Consider the following 6,588-nt stretch of genomic DNA (forward strand, 5'->3'; position numbering starts at 1 on the left):
CCACACTTATTTCATCAGATGCTTAGAATGCCTACACTGATATCAGATTTAAATTGGAATGGAGGGAGGGGAATACAGATGAGTTATGTAAATTGCAGGGTTACATTTGAGACAGTTCTCCAAAATGAAAAACAAGGTTTTAACAGCATTAGTTAGCAAGAGTTTCTGGACTTGCATTAAAAAGTTTCAGGTAACCTCAACAGATCTCAACAACTACAACTATTTTTTTTTAAACAAAGTTTTTTATTGGTTTTTTGATGTTTTACATAGGGAAAAGGTAGGGGAAAGGTTACAAATTTTGGCAGCTGCGAAATGCGGTAGGTGCACCCCCCCTCCAAACTCATAGTATACATTTGCATAAAATTCAAATATTACATAATAGCATATAGTCAGTGTGGTAAATTCAATTGGTAATTTCGGTCAGTTTATATCACGTGGATTTTCTTACTTATTTGTGTGATCTGAGCTTTCTTGATGTCGCCCCATCTCCCCCAGCTGGCAGTGCTCTGGCCCCTCCCGTGTCTTGTACATCTACTGAAGTGTCTTCTGGTTTTTCTAGGAGTAGTTTATTTTTTTCCATAAAGGCCTGCGCCTCTATGGGTATATTAATTCTAACTCTTGTCTCCTCCCAGAATATTAGCATACCTTCAGGCAATAACCATCGAAACCACACCCCCTTCTGGTATAGTTTATTCGCCAATTGCGAATAAGATTTTCTTTTCTCCCTCACTTTCTTGGGGATCTGTTTCAGAATGGTTATCTCCTTATCTTTGTATATCAAGGCTTGCCCCCTTTGTGCATTCAGGATTGCATCTCTTGTGCTTTTCCTAAGAAATTTAATGTGTACCTCCCTGGAAAAAGCGGTTCCGGCGGCTGACGGCGACGGGCAACTCGTTGCTCGCTCCGGCTCCCCGGTGGGCTTCCCCACTCCTTGTCCTGCTGGAGGGGCGGCATCGCGGGGGATCCCTGCATCGGTGGCGGCCGGCGGGAGGTCCCATGCGCGCTCAAGGCACCGGGGAGCAGATTGGAGGGCGCGTGGGTGCGTCTTCGCTGACAGGCTGTTCGGAGTGAAAAAAAGAAAGCTGAAGGATGCAGCGGTGGAGCGGTGAGGTGTAGACTCCCTTCATTCCTATTACCAACTATAAAATCTGTCTGCTGTGCAAACTTGAACTTTTGGCTTGAATTGGAGAGGTGCGGCTGGAGGGGAGGGGGATTTTCCCCCCCCTTGGACAAGCGGCTGGAAACAAGAGAGCTCTCAGCCCCAAGGGAAGGAGGAGGGGGAGAGCCAAACTAAAGATGTCACACCCCTACTAAATGGATTTTCAGATTTAAACTTTTAAGGTTTAGGACAATGAGATCTGGAAGCCCTGGGAACTTTGAAAACTTTATTTGTTGCCTCAATACCCGAAGCTGGCAGGGCAAGATGGCACACTTCCGTTGTCTTCATGAGATGTGAGACTTGACTCCACCTTTTAAATTCAGGCTTCTGATCTTTGTCTCCGTGCTACCTGGATAATTCTCTTGTGGATTGTTTTCTTCTGAACCCCCTGGAGTGAAAAACGACTGCTCTTTTGCCAGGGTGATTAGAAAACTCCCCTGTGCCTGGACTCTCTGTCTCCTGGACTCTCTTGGCTGTTCTATCTCTCTGACTGATCCTTCTTTATACTGACTGGACTCTTTACTTTATAAACAATGGCATCTAAAAGACCACCTCCTGGAAAGTCAGGCTTTGCTGCCTCAGCCCCAACATCTGAACCTCCAGTCCTAGCACACAATCAACATTAACAGCCTTCAAGCAACCTAAATCTACGGACCTGGAGTTTCATCAAATGTTACAACAACTTCTACAGGGACAAGAGGAAATAAAGAGACAATTGAAGGAAATGAAAGAAGAAATTAAAGAGAACCAAGTTCAAATTTATAAGAACTCACAGAGACTGGACCTTGTGGAGGGTGGGGTGGCGGAGGTGAGGGGGGGGGGTAGAGGCGGTGCAGAAGGGATACAAAGAACTTGACACCCAACAAATGAAAATAGAGTTTGAGAGAATGTCTTTTTATCTTAGATTCCAGAACATGATGGAGACAGATGATGAAAACATAAGGGACATCATGACAACCATTTTGGCTGAGTATATTCAGAAGGAAAAACAACAGATGGGGTGGGAAATAGACCTGGCCTATAGAGTGAACTCAGCGTATGCTAGAACACACAATGTCCCCAGAGAGGTACACATAAAATTTCTTAGGAAAAGCACAAGAGATGAAATCTTGAATGTACAAAGGGGGCAAGCCTTGACATACAAAGATAAGGAGATAACCATTCTGAAACAGATCCCCAAGAAAGTGAGGGAGAAAATAAAATCTTATTCGCAATTGGCGAATAAACTATACCAGAAGGGGGTGTGGTTTCGATGGTTACTGCCTGAAGGTATGCTAATATTCTGGGAGGAGACAAGAGTTAGAATTAATACACCCATAGAGGCGCAGGCCTTTATGGAAAAAAATAAACTACTCCTAGAAAAACCAGAAGACACTTCAGTAGATGTACAAGACACGGGAGGGGCCGGAGCACTGCCAACTGGGGGAGACAGGGCGACATCAAGAAAGCTCAGATCACACAAATAAGCAAGAAAATCCACGTGATATAAACTGACCGAAATTACCAATTGAATTTACCACACTGACTATATGCTATTATGTAATATTTGAATTTTATGCAAATGTATATTATGAGTTTGGAGGGGGGGGTGCACCTACCGCATTTCGCAGCTGCCAAAATTTGTAACCTTTCCCTTACCTTTTCCCTATGTAAAACATCAAAAAACCAATAAAAAACTTTGTTTAAAAAAAAAAGAATGTTGCTCTCCTTCGATAAGGAGGAAAACACGGGGTGAGAGTTGGGGCAGACGCATGGAAGAAGTGTGTTCCGGTTTTAGTAAGTTTACATGAAACACAGGATATACCCTCCTAAAAGTTTTTTGCAATTCCAATTTCACTGATACAGGATTTACAATTTTGACAATAGGAAAAGGACCCACCTATTTCAGGCCCAGTTTTTTTTATTTCTGGGTGGTTTGCAGAAATTTAGTGCACAAAAACACCCTATCCCCAATCTGGTACTTTTGGCTTTGCTCTTTTTTTGTCAGCATGTTTTTTGTGTGCTTGATGAGCCGCATCTAAGGCCTTGCAGGTATCGGCCAAAAACCATTGAAGTTGATCACTCCACTCAGACAAAGACAAAATCTGCAGCTTTTCTTGAGGCAATTCACGAATGGGTACAAATTCCTGGCCAACCACAACTTTAAAAGGGGTCATTCCAGTACTGCTATGTACCGAATTATTGTACGCCACTTCCGCATGTGGAATAATTGAAATATCTCAAATAATAATAGTATTATGACATTTAGTGTTAATTCCAGCAGTCATCCCTTCCAAACCTGCCATTCTTATAATAACTATACAACTATAAACAGAATTGAGTCAATATACATAAGAAAGTGTTCTCCCTTTCTTGTTCGGAAGGACTCTATTTACCAGGGTTTGGTTCTTTGAGTGCCTGTTTTTCATTGTACACAGTATGTCAAAGAATACTTTTTTCATCAACATTCATATTCATTACTTCCTTCTAAGATCTTAAGCAAATCTTTCTTAGATAAGGAATTAAGGTAATTGTTCAATAATGTGTACATTCTACATATTATTTCTTTATATCAAAGAAAGAAGATATAGAATGTACCACATTATTGAACAATTACCTTAATTCCTTATGATTATATACAGATTTATATACAGATTTTTTCCAATCTTTAGAACATATATTCCTATTCCATATTTGTGAATCTGGAATATTGATAATATCAATATTCTATATTCACAAATATGGAATAGGAATATGATATTGAACAAACAATATATAATATAATATTAAATAATATTGAACTTTTCTATTTGACAGCTCCATTCAGTTAGTTGCAGACTTAATTCCTAAATATATTTGTTTTCTATAAATGTCTCTTTCTGCATGATTTTCCCTTCTTTCTTTAACTTTAATTAACTTCATCTCTGTTAGAATTTTCTCTGAGATCCAGTTTGGTATAGTAGTTAAAGGCAAAGGGCAAGAAACTGCGAAAGTGTGAGTTCTAGACTTGCTATAGATAAAAGCCAGATGGCCAACTTTGGCTTTAAAAAAAGCAACAGCAGATGACCTCTCCAGTTCCCATCCTCCCAAAAAAATTCCCAAGGAGAAGCATGGATTTATCCAGGTTTTTGCCAGGGATTAAGACAAGAGTCAAAGGTACCCTAAGAATAATTTTTGTTTAGTGATCTTCCTAAAAACACACCTCATTTCCCTTGCCTTGTTATTTTTATGCTTATTGAGTTTGATTGAAATATATTCCTTTTTCTTTCTTGCTTGGATTCAGTCCAAGCTTCTATTGCTTCTATGTGAATGCTTCTATTCTCCATTTTTCTCTGGCTATTTGCATCTTTTCTATTTTTAAAAAATATTTTTTCTGCTTTTCAAAATGTCTCTTCCTTTTATTTCCTCTCTGTCATAACTCTTCACATTCTCTTTTGCATAAGTTAACCCTACCCTTGATATGTCATCTGGTATTCCCAAGATTAACTGCTGCTTCCTAAACAGGGAACATGCATCCTCCTTCTCAAGCAGAATCCTTCTGAGGAGAGATGCTTACTTTTCTATGTCGCAAATGGATCACGTTGGGAACTGGTTAAAAGTCTCATATTTTCTTTCATATTTTTCTATTGGAGTTCCTTCTAAGGTGTTCTCTGTGATTTGAATAATCATATGCTTTTATTTTCTTTTTCACTTCTTGTTCTTTCTGTAGCTATTTATAGTTAAAAACAGTCTTTGTTTTGCTTTTTCTTAGTAAAGTTTGATTTTGTTTATGTCTTGTGAATGTTAATTTCCCACAAAGAAAAAATGGCATGAACAGCTGTTTATACTAGTATCGCTTGGTTGATTCTTTTGTATTGTCTTGTGTCCTGAATACTGTATCATATAATGATCTGATTTAAGTGCACTTATTCCTAAAATATTTGATTTAATGTGTTTCATTTCTGCTTTAATAATTTCCAAATTTTCTCTCTTCATACTTTTGTGCCTTTTAAAAATTGGGAATCTTCTTTCAGTTCTAGTACCATCAGGTTCAGAGTTCCTTGCTCTGTTTAAGGAACTCCAGATCTACAAGTGACAACTCCCATTCTTCTCCAACAACTTCTTTGAGGGTTACCTTGGCAACAATATTGAAATGATTTGTCATTGCCTCCTGTTGGATTTGATTTTGGAGTTCCTTTTGTCAGGTTGCTTGATTTCCTCATCCTGAAGAATCCCAATTGCCCACATTCTTCTTGTGTGTGTACTCTTAGCTTCCTTTCTTTTACCTTAGCAACAAGAATGATTCTGCAGGGAGGTTCAGCTACTGCTGGTATTGCTTTCAGGATTTCTGGGACTTTTGAACTCTCCCGTCAGGTGATAGTGGCAATACCTTGGGAAAGTATGGACAAAAGTTTGAATACAGAATTTTATATTTAAAAAGAGGTGGATTACAATTTAGCTTTTCAAATGATAATATTCATGTTGATAATCATCTAAATTAGGGGGAAAGTGTATAGATACTAACAACAGGTAGTCCTCAACCTACAACAGTTCATTTAGTGACCATTCAAAGTAACAATGGCATTGAAAAAGTGGCATGACCATTTTTCAGTTACAATCTTTGCAGCATCCCCGTGGTGATGTGATCAAAATTCAGATGCTTGGCATCTGGTTCATATTTATGACCATTGCTATGTCCCTAGGTCATGTGATTGCCTTTTGTGACCTTTTGATAAGCAAAGTCAATTTGGAAGCCAGATTTATTTAACAACCGGGTTACTAACTTATCAATTGCAGTGATTCACTTAACAACTGTAGCAAGAAAGGACATAAAATGAGGCAAAACTCAATAAATGTCTCAGTTAATAACCTAAATTTTGGTCTCAATTGTGGTTGTAAGTCAAGGAGTACCTGCATAATTTTACAGAATAGTAAATCTCCAGATCTGAAGACTGCCTTATTAACATGGCCAATAAGTGATTACATATCTATGCTTTATTACACTTTATATTCAGTCATTTTTTGTCATTTGTATGTTTTTGGTAGTGAGTGCTTACCTGATTTTAAATATATTTACTTTTATATCTTATTCTATTTCTACAGCAACTGCTTGGGTTACTTTGTAGGAAGGAGATTAGAATAAATTCAATAAAATGTTGGTCTATATTTTTTCTATCTCAAAAGTGATAGGGAACTGCATATTCAGGAGTATCTTCACCCACTTCGCTCTCACAGATCTTCAGAGATCACACTGCAGTATATGATAGAGGGAGCATCTTTGTTGTAAAACAAATATTGTACCTCTCAATTATAGCAAATATATCATGTAACATCATATAGAGTCAGAAACCCTATCAAACCAAGGTGGAAGCTTTCTGAAAATAAATAATATTAAAAATAATACGCACATAATACACTTGGATAGAGAAGATGGATTTGTTCTGTTTCACAGCCAATTGTCCTCTTATTCA

This window comes from Natrix helvetica, assembly GCF_964273705.1.
Source record: "Natrix helvetica genome assembly, chromosome: 4".
NCBI classification, from domain to species: Eukaryota; Metazoa; Chordata; class Lepidosauria; order Squamata; family Natricidae; genus Natrix; species Natrix helvetica.